The sequence below is a fragment of the Pseudonaja textilis genome, unplaced genomic scaffold (genome assembly GCF_049901715.1).
Source record: "Pseudonaja textilis isolate UNSWEBS1 unplaced genomic scaffold, rPseTex1.2 PTEXSCF20, whole genome shotgun sequence".
In the NCBI taxonomy this organism is placed as follows: domain Eukaryota; kingdom Metazoa; phylum Chordata; class Lepidosauria; order Squamata; family Elapidae; genus Pseudonaja; species Pseudonaja textilis.
In genome coordinates, this window is record NW_028262864.1 from 769,838 (window position 1) to 784,462 (window position 14,625).

General features: G+C 42.9%; 1 pseudogene; it reads left to right on the forward strand.

The window, feature by feature from the left end:
- The first annotated feature begins 125 nt into the window (after positions 1–125).
- Positions 126–13,888, forward strand: LOC113450904 (GTPase IMAP family member 7-like; annotated as a pseudogene).
- Positions 13,889–14,625: the final 737 nt, after the last annotated feature.

The window sequence follows — 14,625 nt, forward strand, 5'->3', positions numbered from 1 at the left end:
AACCTTTTCCACTTGCCTGAGTGACCCAGGCCTGCTTCCTCTTCCTCCGCCTTCTCACCCTCGGGGTGGGGGGTTCGGCCTGGGGAAAGCTCTGCCAGAAACGGCTTCGATATTAGGAACCATTGATGGTAGACCTGGTCTGGTCATCTGCTGGAGACCTTCTGCGGTACCTTGGCAGGTAGCCAGCTGCATCCATTCTCCAATCCTGTCTGGAACCGGGTCTGCAGATGGTTCATCATGCTGTGGGCCAGTGGCTGACGGATTAAAGGTAGCCCCGGATGTCCAGGTGGCTGGTGACAGCGAATGGACGACTCTGGGTGAGGAGAAAACCTGGCCTGGAGAAGAAGGAAGTACTGGGATTATGGAGCTTGAGCCCCTTGAATGTTCATCAAATTCCTTTTCAATAAAAAAGGAAGGAGCCTTGGAGGTCATCTAGTCCAACCCCCTGCTGCAGCAGGGGAGCTCATTATTCTCCATATTGGCCTCTACCTAGGATCGAACTCATGAACCTCCTGATTGTCAGGTGAGAGCTCCACCTCTAGGCCGCCGCTTGGACGCGGTGTTCTAACGCCTCTCTCTGAGAGACTTAGGTGTTCCCTTGGCCTGCCTGCGCAAATGGTGTGCCTTTGATTTGGCCTTCAAGGAAGGCCCTCTGGGGTTGTCCTCTGCCATAATAAAGAGCGAAAGTAATGTATGATAGTAACCAAAGAAGGCGGTTGGCTCGCCTAGGAGTTCGACCTACAACAAAGCCAGATGTCTCACAGTTGGTCCACGTCCCCCTTTTGGAAAATTTTTTTGTCCTTAATATTATTATTATTATTATTATTATTATTATTATTATTATTATTATTACTATTATTTATATCTGAATATATGATTTCTATTTATTTATTCATTTATTATTATTATTATTATTACTATTATTATTACTATTATTATTATTAAATAAAAACAATAAAAAGGAAATGGGAATATGAACAATTAAGGACTAGAGTACCGGAGTACTATAGTATTTAATTCCAGATGGACAGAAAAACACACTAAATAAATTAGAGAAAGCAGTCAAATTAGCCAAATGAACGCTGAGGCCAAAAGAAAAATAAAAGAGAAGGGTGGGCCTCGTGCAGTTGCCTCCCAGCCAAAATGGGAGGTATTGGTACTGCCTCTACTTCGCCTCTGAGCCGGCTGCGGGATAGCCAACAAGTTACAATAACAGGCAATAGGGCTAGGAGCCACAATGCCTAATTGATCAAAGGGGCACTAAACAGGCCTCCGGTCCTGCTTTGGGCCTCAGAACAGTCACCGCAGTGAATTAATTAAAAGAAAATGGCGGCCGCCATGAGTCAATGCCCAAAATGGCGGCCGATGGCCGGCGCGAAGGCTCAGGGATGGAAGTTTGCCTCCTCAGGAAAAAAAGCAGCTTAAAACGCAGCGGAACGAGGGGCAGAGAGGAGGAATCGTTCTCCTTTTACATAAGGCGTTCGTGGGGGGAAAGGAGCAACAGCGCGTGAAGAAACACGTTATAAGGAAGCTGCTGCTTGCGAGCAGCAAGGCTTCAAGGCAACGGCAGGTAGAAGGAGGATGGGGGGGCGCGAAGGTGCTGTTCTTCCCCCGTTTCTATCCTCTGAGGGGCGAGAAAAACGCTCCTCTTACAATGAGCAATAACCCAGTTGCGCAGGGGCCAAGGACTAAAGGGAAAATTCAAACCTGAACACAATTTTCTAGATTCCTGAATCGGCCAAGGAAGTCTGCTAAAAGCTGCCTGTCTCTTGCGAGGCTGAGCTAAAAACTGGGGAATGTTCCGAGGGAGTCACATGGACAGGGAGGAGCGTTCCTCAATTAAAGCTCAGCCTGTGAGTGCAGAGACTGGAGCACATCCCAATCTGGATGCTCGGAGCAGCTCGATGGAGAAACCCTACATTTACTGAGAAGACAGTTCTGGTGGCCAAAAATGAAACCTGATGTCAAGGACTATGTAAAAAGTGGTTCAATTTGTGCCACAATGAAACACAGAACTGGAAAAACCCCTGGCCTCCTGCAACAAGTTGCTGAACCAACCCAACCTTGAGAAGAGATCTCAATGGACTTTATTGTGGAATTACCTAAGAGTGAAGGGAATACGATCATTTGGACTGTAATTGACTTATTCTCTAAGCAGGCCCATTTTATAGCCTGCAAAGGACTTCCACCTGTGAAAAAACTTGCAAAACTGTTCGTGAAACATATCTATAGACTACATGGTGTACCTCATAGAATAATATCAGACAGAGGGGTACAATTTACTGCAAAATTTTGGAGGGAATTTCTGAAACCCATTGGTTCCTCTCAAGGGTTATCTTCAGCTTTCCATCCTGCTTGTAACGGAGCAGCGAAGAGAGCTAACGCCATGATTGAACAATACATTAGATGCTATGTAAATTATCAACAAGAAAATTGGGCTGAGTTATTACCTTTTGCAGAGGTTGCTTACAATAAGTACATAGCAGCATGGGATTGACTCCATTCCAAATCAACACTGGAATGGATTTTGTCCCGATGCCAGAGTTACCTAGACAACCTCCCACATCCATGTCCCTAACAGAATGAACTCATTAAAAAAATGGTGGGGGGAGAGGGGAGGAGCTGACGTCTTGACGGTACGGTCTGCAATCGAGCTCTAAGATTGCAGCCGATATCTTTGCCCCTGCTGGTCCAAACAGACCTAAACCATCCCGTAGGGATGGTTATTGTGAAGGGCATGCCCTGTGGATCCCAGGGACACCGCAAAGTCCCTGGTTGACCCAGGAGAAGTCCTTTTTTCCGGCAGCGGAGAGGCAGCCCCAAAGCTGCTGAAGTCGGGACAGCTCTGGAAAGGAAGAGACTGAAAGAGAAAGTGTGTCGGCTGGGTGAGAAACTTTTTTTTATTAACATTTTGAGGCTTGAAAGGACACTCTGAGTATAAGAAGAAATCTGTGAGATTTTTGACAAAACTGAATAAGCGGCGACTTTTAAAGGGAGACGTCAAAGTGAGGCTTGGCTATTTTTTTTCCTTACTTTTTTTTTTGTTACCGGACTTTATTGTGACTTAGTAGATAACCGGACTGAATTTTCTTTTATATATATATTTGCTTTTTTATTCTCCTTTTTGATTTTTTAACTTTTTTTTAGGCTAGAGGCTCCCCTTGGTTATTTTTCTTTTTATATATATATGTATATATTTTCTTTTCTTTTTTAACCTCAATTACGTTTTCCTGGGAGGAGGGGGAAAGTGAGAATTAAGAAACTTTGTAACACTGCCAACTAGAGGCTTGAAAATATTTTACTTGAAGTGGAGAGAACTGTGAAAGACTTCTTCTCAAGGACATTTTAACTTGATAAGATAGAGGGAAGAGCGTGGCAGAATATTATTACAGGTGTTCTTCTGGACTTCTATCAACAAATTAACATTTGAGGTTTGGCTTTGAAGCTTGTGGAGAAGAGAGTCATAATAAGAGCCTTGGACAATTAAACAAAGTGCAGTGTGTTTTTCTTTTTTTTTTCTTTTTTTTATCTTTTTTTAAGTTCCGCTACCCCTCCTTACCGGTTTTACTGTAAACTTTTATTTTAGCAATATTTTTATTTCTGCTTTTTATTTTAAAGGAAAAGCCTCAGAATTTCTCATCTTTTTTTTTCTTTCCCTTTTCCACTGGGATTTTTGCTTTTTCCATCTATGCTCTTGGATTATTTTGGTCTTTTTTTAATTGAGATTTTCTAACTGGATTAAGGTGTGAAGAACCTGAAGAAATTTTTCTTTGGCTTTGCTCTTTTTTATTATTATTATTGGGCTTTTTCCTTCTTTTTATTTTTATTTTTTATTGTGGACTATTTTATAATTGGATTAGGGTCCAGAAGAACCCGAAGAATCTTTTCTTTTCTTTTTTCCTTCTTTCTTTTTTTTCTTTTACTATTGGGCTTTTCACTATTGGATGTTTCCATTTTGGATTATAATTGGCTACCTTATTAATTGGATTAAAGTTTGAAAGAATTTGAAGATCTTGAATCATTTAAAATGAGTACGAAACTCATACCCTCTGGTGCCTCTACCTCTACTTCTGCCTCCTCACCATCGGGAGGACAACGTTTAATTCAGGCAACGTTAAAGCAAGACAAAGAACAAGAAAAAGTAACTTTGCAGATGATTATGCAAGGAATCCAAGACCTTAAGACAAAAACAGATACCATTGAACAAAGAATAGAGAACATTGAACAAAGAACAGGGAAGACTGATGAAAAAGTGGAAAATATTCAACAAATGATGGTGAAGTATGATGAGAGATTCCAAAAAATTGAAGAAGAAGGTAAACAAAGAGAGGAGAAGATTGGAAATATTGATAGCAGACTAACAATGGTTGAACAAGATAAAAGTGGGATGCTGAAGTGGGAGATGGAGAGGTCAGAATTCTATCTCAGATTTCAAAACATAGAGGAAGAAAAAGGACAAAATTTGGCTGCGATAATGATAGAAATTCTGGCTGATGCTTTGGAAATAACAGAGGAAAAGATGATGGATGGAGTAGATGAGGTATACCGAGTTTTTACAAGATATGCAATGAGAAATAATTTACCAAGAGAAGTTCACATCAGATTCACCAAAAAATCCATCAAAACACAAATATTACAAGCGGCAAGAGAGAAGACGTTGAAATATAAAGGCAAAGAAATCGTGGTTTTAAAACAAATACCCAGAAGAGTGAGAGAGATGAGAAGAGAATATCGATTCTTGACCAAAGTGCTATTGAAAAAGGAGGTGAATTATAGATGGCTGATCCCAGAAGGACTAATGTTTACATGGCAAGAACAGAGACACAGAATTGATTCAATTGAGAAAGCAGAACTTTTCTACACAGAATTTTTCGGAAGGAGAGAGGAAGAGGCAGAAAAAGAGGTCTCATTAATTGAATTCCAAGAGGAACAAATGGAGATTGAAAAAGAAGAAGGCGCAGTAGGTGGACAGGTGGATATCAAAGACCAACGTGAACCAAGATCTACGAGAGCTGCCAAACCTAATTACAAGATATAACCATGGAAGAGAAAAAACTGATTACAATGAATATAAATGGACTGAATTCAGCTGCTAAGAGAAGGAAGATTTTTCATAAATTAGGGAAATTAAAGTTTGACATAATTTGTTTACAAGCAGTACACATTAAAAAACAACATGAACAATTGTTAGTTCAGCCAAAACTAGGGAAAATATTTACTTCTTTGACTCAATGTAAGAAAAGAGGAGTGGTTTTATATATTAAAGAGGCCACCCCAGCAAAATTGATTTACACTGATGAAGATGGAAGAGTATTAATGGTGGAAATAATGGATAATAATATAAAAATACTCTTGATTGCAATTTATGCTCCGAATGATAAACAAGAAGAATTCTATAAAAAACTACACATGAAAATAACTGGACTGGACTATGCTAATATAATTATGATGGGAGACTTTAATGAAATTGTGGACAATAAACTGGACTATATAGCAACAAGAACAAAGCAAAATAGAAAGATTCTTCCTAAATCCTTTTTTAAAATGACAGATGAATTAACTTTAAAAGATATATGGAGAGAAAGAAATGCTAAAACCAAACAATATACTTTCTATTCAAATAGACATTTATCATGGTCCAGATTAGATATGATTTGGATCTCAACAGAATTAATATCTAGTGTTCAAGAAACAAATATTGAAACAAGTACTTGGGCAGACCATAACCCAATGACAATTAAATGGAAGGGACAAAAAAAAAGATCGAGATGGACGCTAAATAATACTATTTTAAAGGAGAAAGATTTTATACAATGGATTGAGAAAGAACTGGCTTTTTTCTTTAAAGAAAATAAAAAAGAAGATACTTCAATGCAGAATGTTTGGGATACAATGAAGGCATATGCTAGAGGTTTGATAAAAGACTACATAAGAAAAAAGAATATTAGGAAAAGGCAAGCCACTAAAGCCTTGGAAGATGAGTATAAAAGACTTGAAAAAGAATTACAGAAAATGCCACAGAAAAAAGATATTAAATTGAAATTGGACATAATTAAACATAAAATGGGTTTAATAGAGAAAGAAGAACTGGCACAGAAAATTAGAAATGCTAAACAGAATTACTTTGAAGATGCAAATAAACCAGGTAGATGGCTAGCATATAAATTGAGAAAGGAGAAAGAATCAAGGAAAATATCACAATTAATACATGACCAAGGACAGGTTTGCTATGGTAATAAAGAGAAAAAGGAAATTATTCAAGATTTTTATGGACAACTATATAAGAAAGAGAATATTGATGAGGAAAAATCAAACAGAACTTACAGAATGCTAACCTACCTAAGATATCCAAAGAAACTGAAGAAATGCTAGAAAGTAATATAACAATGATGGAATTAAGTGAAGCACTTAAGAAACAAAATAATAGGAAAGCACCAGGTCCTGATGGGCTCCCAGCAGAATTCTACAAAATACTACAAGAATCATTGAGCACTCCATTGTTAGAAGTCATGAATGAAGCTATGTCAAAGAAGATGATACCTAAAACATGGTCAGAGGCTTATATTACACTTATTCCAAAAGAAGAGGCTGATCCACTGCAAATTAAGAACTATAGACCGATTTCTTTATTAAATGCAGACTATAAAATCTTTGCTTCAATTTTAGCAGAAAGACTTAAAAAATATCTAAATAATTTCATTCATCCAGACCAAAATGGATTTCTGCCAAAGAGACAAATTAGAGACAATATGAGAGTAATTTTGGATACTTTGGAATACTATGAGGCACATCCTGAAAAACAAATGGCTTTGATATTCCTAGATGCTCAAAAGGCATTTGATAATGTGAACTGGAGATTTATGTTACTACTATTGGAACAGATGGGTTTTGCCAGAAAATTTATCCAAGCAATAGAAGCTATTTATCATGAGCAAACGGCAAAGGTAAAGATGGAGGGAGAACTTACAGACTTTATTAATATAAGAAAAGGCACAAGACAAGGATGTCCCCTATCTCCTTTGCTATTTGTATTGACTTTGGAAGTGTTGAATAGAAATATTAGAGAAGACAAAAGTATAAAAGGAATGAAAATTAAAAAGGAAGAATTCAAATTGCAAACCTTTGCGGTTGACTTAGCTTTTATTTTGGAAGATCCTTTAGAAACAGCTCCAAAGCTATTGGAAAAGATAGAGACATATGGTGAGGTGGCTGGTCTGAAAATAAATAAAGATAAAACAAAGATCTTGTCAAAGAACATGCTACTAAGACAAACAGAAGAACTGGCAGACCTGTTGCAAATCCAAGTTACGAACAAGGTCAAGTATTTGGGGATATACTTGACATCAAGATGTAGTACATTAAAAGAGAATAATTATATTAAACTTAAACAACAGATAGCCTTAGATTTGAAGAAATGGGAAAACTTACAATTGTCATTAATAGGGAGAATTTCAACAATCAAGATGAATATTTTGCCCAGAATCTTATTTTTGTTTCAAACAATACCAATTAGGCTCGGAAAAGACTATTTTGAGGACTTAAATAAAATTGTGTTGAAGTATATATGGCAAGGTAAGAAAGCGAGGATAAAGCTAAAGCTCTTGCAAGATGCTAGAATTAGAGGAGGTTTTGGCCTGCCTAATTGGGAGTTGTACTACTGTTAGGGATACACCCCTAGCAAGGATCTGCAGGGCAGTCAGGCAGGCAGGCAAAATATGTGAGATAAGTGTTGTGTAGCTTACACTCAGTAAAAGCAGATACAAGTGCTAATTAAAATAGTTTTATTCCAGCAAGAGTTAAAGCATAGTCAAAACAGTCCATATATCATACACTTAGTTCAGTCCGTCCAGGGATTATTCATCTGCAAATTCCAATGTCAAAAACGAGAGGTCGGTACACTTACAAAATAACAGTCTGGTAATTTATCTCCTCGCAGTAGAGAGAGATATGCAACAAACTCAGAAACTCCTCTCTTCCTTTGTGCAACTCCAGTAATTGCCAGCAAAGCGTCAGGGAATCGTCAGCTTCTCGTCAGCATCTCATCAGCGTCTCTTGCTCCCTCTTATGGTGGTTTCACACCACACCCAAAATACATGCTTTGCATTTAAAGTAACACACACTTTAAACTAAGAATCATAGCTTATATATATATTATCTTACCCAAACTAGTTAGGTGACCAATGTTATACCTAACAACTACCAAGCTGCAAATTTGATGTGGGTTAAGGAATGGATAACACTAAGAAAGACTAGATTGTTGACACTAGAAGGTCATGATTTGCTGTTGGGTTAAAACACAGGGTTACTTTAGAAGACATTATATACGGGAGTCTTTGTGGTTAAACTGGGAGAAGATAAAAAGACAATGTTATTTGAAAATTCCATTCTGGTTATCAACTATTGAAGCATTTTCCTATCCTATAATCTATAAGAAGGAACAAACAGTTAGATATGGGGAATTATTAGATGAAAAGGGTGAACTTAAATCGATACAAAATCTAGAGCAGGGGTGTCCAACCTTTCACCTTCCCTGGGCCACATTAGAAGATGAAAATTTGGTTTGGGCCGCACATAAAATAACAGTAACGATACCCGATCATCCCAAAAAACCATAGAAAACATAGTTAACATATTAAATTTATTTGGAAATAAAGTTAGTGAGATGTTTTTATTATTTATTTAAAATTATTTATTTAAAATTATTTATTTTTATCACGTTTTTATCACAGTTTTTTTATCACAGTTTATTTTCCGGCCAAATTTTGCGGGGGGGCAGGGGGAAGCTCGCCTGCCTCATGCCTACCTCCTCCTGCAAATAGCCCGGCTGGTTGAGGCAGGACTGGAAGGCAGAAGCAGCAGCAGCAGCGGCGGGGGCAGAAGCAGCGGCGGGGAAGGCTTCTGCCCCGCCGCCGCCACCGCTTCTGCCCCCACCACCGCTGCTGCTTCTGCCCCCGCCGCCGCTGCTGCTTCTGCCCCCGCCGCCGCTTCTTCCCCGCCACCGCTGCTGCTTCTGCCGCCGCCCGTTTCTGCCCCCGCCACCACCCCCGCGCCGCTTCTGCTGCCGCTGCTTCTTCCCCGCCACCGCTGCTGCTTCTGCTGCCGCCATTTCTGCCCCCGCCCCGCCGGCTTTTTCCCCCGCCACCGCCGCCGCTCTGCCCCCGCCCCGCCCCACTGCCGCTTCTTCCCCACCACCGCTGCCGTTTCTGCCCCGCCCCACCGCCGCCACCGCTGCTTCTTCCCCCGCCACATCGCCGCTTCTGCCCTCACTGCGGGGCAGCAGCGCGGGGGCAGAAGCAGCAGCGGTGGCGGGAGAAGAAGCGGTGGCGGCGGGGCAGAAGCGGCGGCGGGGTGGCGGCGGGAGAAGCGGCGGGCGGCGGGGCAGCAGCAGCGGTGGGGCAGAAGCAGCAGCAGTGGCAGGGCAGAAGCGGCGGGGTGGCGGCGGGCAGAAGCGTCAGGGTTGATAACCGCCTCAATCGGGAATGGACCGATGAAACGATGGTCCAATTTCCTAATTGGGCGATCGATCCGAAGGTGTTTCGTGGACAACACACCTTGTCACCCACAGCTAACGGAGGCGGTGCTCGATGTGACCGGTCCGCAAACCGTTTATAGTCCTCTTTCGCTCGTTCAAGTTGTTGCCTTACTAAACGGTGGACCGCTTGTAGTTCCTCCAGAAAATCTTGTGTCTCAGGAACCGGTGAATCCATCCACGTTAATGGGAAGAAGCGCGGATGATAACCTACATTCGCGAAAAATGGCGTTACCCAAGTGGAGGTGTGCTGCGAGTTATTAAAAGCGAATTCTGCCAATGGGAGGTATTTCGCCCAATCGCTTTGTCGCTGATTAACAAAACACCTCAAATATTGGGTAAGAATGCCAATCACCCACTCAGTCCCGCCATCAGTTTCCGGATGGTGCGCTGACGCTAAGCACACCTGAACTTGTAGCGCTGCCATTAACTGTTTCCAAAACTGCGCAGTAAACTGAACCCCACAATCAGAAACCACTCTATCTGGCAGTCCATGCAGACGAAAGATATGCTGTAAAAATAGCTGAGCCGTAGTGCGGGATGAAGGTAATCTCCGACAGGGAATGAAATGAGCCATTTTAGTCAGCATATCAACTACCACGAGCACCGTCGTGAAGCCCGATGAGGATGGTAAATGCGTGAGAAAGTCCATGGAGATCACTCCCCATGGTCTGCCCGGAGTCGGCAATGGTTGGAGGAGTCCAGGGGGCGCACCCGACGCCGCTTTCGCTTGCCTACACTGGACGCAAGAAGCGACGTAAGAGAACACATCGCGACGAAACCGAGGCCACCAAAAAGTCCGGGTGACCAAATGCAAGGTTTTATAAAATCCAAAATGGCCAGCAGCGGGTTATCATGACATTGTGTCATGATGAGAGCTCTCAACGACCTGGTAGGTACGATTATAATAAACCCGATGTCGGAGCAAGTCCTCTTCAATGGACCATGGAGAATCAGGTCCGGCGTCCCCCCGTCTCTGCTGCGTCCACGCATCCAATCGTTGCGCCTCTCGTATGCGAGCCCGCAAGTCTACTGGATCTTGCAGTACGGCCAAGGATTCTGGTGGTAACACCGTTCGTAGAGGAAGAGGATCCTCGGGACCGATATACTCGGGCTTCGAGACAACGCGTCTGCCCTCCGATTCTGTCCACTCGGAACATAAGTAACAGAGAAATTGAACCTGGCAAAAAACAACGACCACCGAATCTGGCGTTGGTTCAATTTCTTAGCTGTGGTCAAATGTTCCAAGTTTCGGTGATCTGTCCGAACCTCTACCTTGTGCCGAGCCCCCTCTAAATGATGTCTCCAGGTCTCAAAAGCAGCCTTAATGTCCAACAACTCCTTTTCCCAGATGGTGTAGTTGCGCTCTGAAGCTGTGAGCTTCCTAGAATAGTATGCACATGGGAAAAGAGGCGTGCCATCCTTCGAAGCTTGTAACAGTACCGCTCCGATAGCGACATTAGAGGCATCTGTCTCGACCACAAATGGACGATTTGGATCAGGATGCCTCAATATCGGCTCGGCTACAAACGCTTTCTTTAAAATGTCAAAAGCCTGTTGTTGCGGGGCCCCCCACACAAACAGGACCTTCTTACGGAGGAGCTGAGTTATGGGGTCCATTACTTTAGCAAAGTCCGGGATAAAAGTCTGATAGTAGTTGGTGAATCCCAAAAGACGTTGGACGTCCTTGACTCGACGAGGGGCTTCCCAACTACACAATGCCTCAACCTTTTTAGGGTCCATAGCAATGCCCTCGGGAGAAATGATGTGCCCTAAAAACTCTATCGACGACTGAAAAAAGAAACACTTCTCCAGTTTCGCATAGAGCTTATGCTCCCGAAGACGCTGCAGCACTTGACAGACCTGATGAAGGTGGTGATCCCTGGACCGAGAGTAGATTAAAATGTCACCAGATACACCATGACAAACCGATCCAGCATGTCCCGACAAATGTCGCTCATCAAATGCTGGAATACAGCGGGAGCGTTGGTTAGACCAAATGGCATGACGGTGTACTCGAAATGACCATAACGAGTGCCAAACGCTGTCTTCCACTCATCCCCCTTGTGCATCCGAACCAGGTTGTAAGCCCCACGCAGATCGAGTTTAGTGAAGATAGTAGCCTCCCGCAACCGCTCCATCAATTCCGGAATGAGCGGTAAGGGATAGCTATTCCTCACGGTGATAGAGTTTAGTTGTCTATAATCACAACAGAGACTCAGTTCTCCCGACTTCTTCTTAACAAAAAGAACGGGAGCCGAAAGAGGGGACGACGAGGGTTGAATAAATCCCCGAGCTAAGTTTTTATCCAAAAACTCTCGGAGTGCAACCAACTCGGGCTCCGACATGGAGTATAATCTCCCCTTTGGCAATGGAGCATCCGGTATCAGGTCCACGGGACAATCATAAGCACGATGTGGGGGTAATCGGTCTGCCTCCTGTTCGCTGAAAACATCGGAGAAGTCCGACAGCTCCGAAGGAATTTAGACAGCAGGAGCGGCGATATCTTGGCCAGCGCAAACATGCCTCAGGTGGTCCACACATTGTAGGCTTGGAAAAGAAATGGCATTCTGCGACCAAGCCACCAACGGATCATGCAAACACAACCAGGACATTCTGAGCACCAAAGGGAGATGGAGGTTCGAGGTGACATAAAAACTTATTGCCTCCTCATGATCCCCAATAAGCATACGCACTGGCTGAGTAGCGCAGCGAATGGGTCCCGACTTGAGTTCACGCCCATCTACGGTTTCCACCTTAATGGGTGGATTCACAGGAATCAAAGGAATTCCAAAATGTTTAACAAAAGCACAGTCCATAAAGCTGGTTGTAGCCCCTGAATCCACCAGCGCAACGGCAGGAATTCCTTCCTTCTGGGACTGTAAGAAGATACGAGTGTCTTCCTCCTCACTTGAACTCATATCAGTCACAGGAGCTGAATCCAAGCCCGGAGCCACAACAATTAACATACTCCAAATACGCGTATCTGATTGGTCCACACATGCTAGAAGATGATTGGGTAACTGAACTACAGTGATTGGCTCATTATGAATCAACCGCGATTGGCTGGGCCGATCGTGGGAGATTCAAAGAGCTGTCATTGGCTGGCGAGGCGCGAGCAATCCCTATATGAAGGGCTGCCGCGGCTCCAAGATCTTGTATAGATCTACACATTAAATAAAAAGCTGAAAAGTCACACTGGTCTCGAGTCTCTCTTTTCCCGATCTAACACAGGCTATGATGGCTGTGCTGTCCAGACAGTTTAGAGTTAATGGGATTTGGGATAGTTAGTTAGTTAGGAATCGTGAGCTGTCCCCTTAAGGGAATGCATCATGGTAAATGTAGTTAAGGTATCCTGGGAAATGTAGTCCATGTCATGTGGTCACATCTGTAATCCTGATTGGTCACTAAATTGACCCTTTTTGGGTTGGGGGAGGCTCCCTCACTCTTGCCTGAACACAGCCTCGTGGTGGCAGCTCTACCCCCTGCCTCTGCCATTATGGGATAGAAAGATTAATATCATTTACACTACGATTTCAACTATGCAAAGAATTGGACATTAGATGCATATCAACATAACTGTGAGTCACCTTGAGGATACCTAATATAATCCAATAAAAGAAACTTTGTATGGAAGAATTTGTAGAGTTATTCTATCTCTCATTATATTCAGCAAGTGAATCATAAGACAGAATAATGGCTTTACGCTACTGACTGTGTCTCCTTCTTCTCTCCTCTCCCCTTTGGGTTGCAGGGCCTGAACGGAGGATCGTCCTTGTGGGCAGAACCAGAAATGGGATAAGTGCAATGGGAAACACCATTCTGGGAAGCCAAGTCTTTAAGTCTTGATGGTCAATTTGGTCAGTAACAGAAGAATGCCACAAGGAAGAGGTGCAGCTGAATGGCAGGAAGGTTGTGATTGTTGATACGCCTGGCTTTTTCAATACCAGTCGTCCACAGGAGGATATTGCTGCTGAAGTGAGCAAATGCGTGAAGCTTTGCTCCCTGGGTCCCCACATCATTCTGCAGGTGATACAACTTGACCATTCCTCCCAGAAGGAGATAGACATGGCTCAACAGATCAAAGAGATTTTTGGCCTGAAAGCCAAGGTTTACATGATCCTCTTGTTCACCTGCAAAGATTACTTGAAAGGTGAATCTCTTGAAAACATCATATCTTCTGATGAAAACCTGAAGGGATATTTTGCTGAATGCGGGAACCGATACCTGGTGGAAGAGGCAGAATGAGAGGATCAGGTGGCCAAACTGATGGCCATGATTGATGATCTGGTGGAAATCAGCAGTTCTGCTCCTTGTTACACAGAAGTCATGATGAACTTCAACAAACAGAACTTCTAACAGATAACAGATAAATTAGAGTTGGAAGAGACCTTGTAGGTCACCTAGTCCAACCCCCTGCCCTAGTGGGAGACCCTGCACCATTTCTGACAAATGGCAATCCAGTCTCTTCTTGAAAGCCTCAAGTGATGGCACTCCCAGAACTTCTGAAGGCAACTTCTGTTCCATTGGTTGAATGTTCTCACTGTCAGAATGTTTCTCCTTATTTCCAGGTTGAATCTCTTTCTTTGATCAGTTTCCATCCATTGTTCCTTGTCTGGCCTTCAGGTGCTTTAGAAAATAGCTTGACCCCCTCTTCTTTGAGGCAGCCCCTGAGATATTGGAAGACTGCTTTCCTGTCTCCCCTGGTCCTTCTCTTCACTAGACTAGCCATGCCCGGTTCCTGTAACCGTTCTTCATAGGTGTAAGCCTCCAGTCCCCTCATCATCCTGGTTGCTCTTCTCTGCACTCTTTCTAGAGTCTCAACATCTTTTTAATAGTGTAGTGACCAAAACTGGATGCAGGACTCTAGGTGTGGTCTTACTAAGGCTTTATAGAGTGGTATTAGTGCCTCACTTGATCTTGATTGTATCCCTCTGTTAATGCAACTTAGGAATGTATTGGCTTTTTTGGCTGCTGCTGCACATGGCTGGCTCCTATTTAGCTGGTTGACCACTAAGACTCCAAGATCCCTCTCACAGATCCTGCTATTAAGAAGCCTGGTTTCACCCAGTCTATATGTGTCCTTTGGGTTTTTC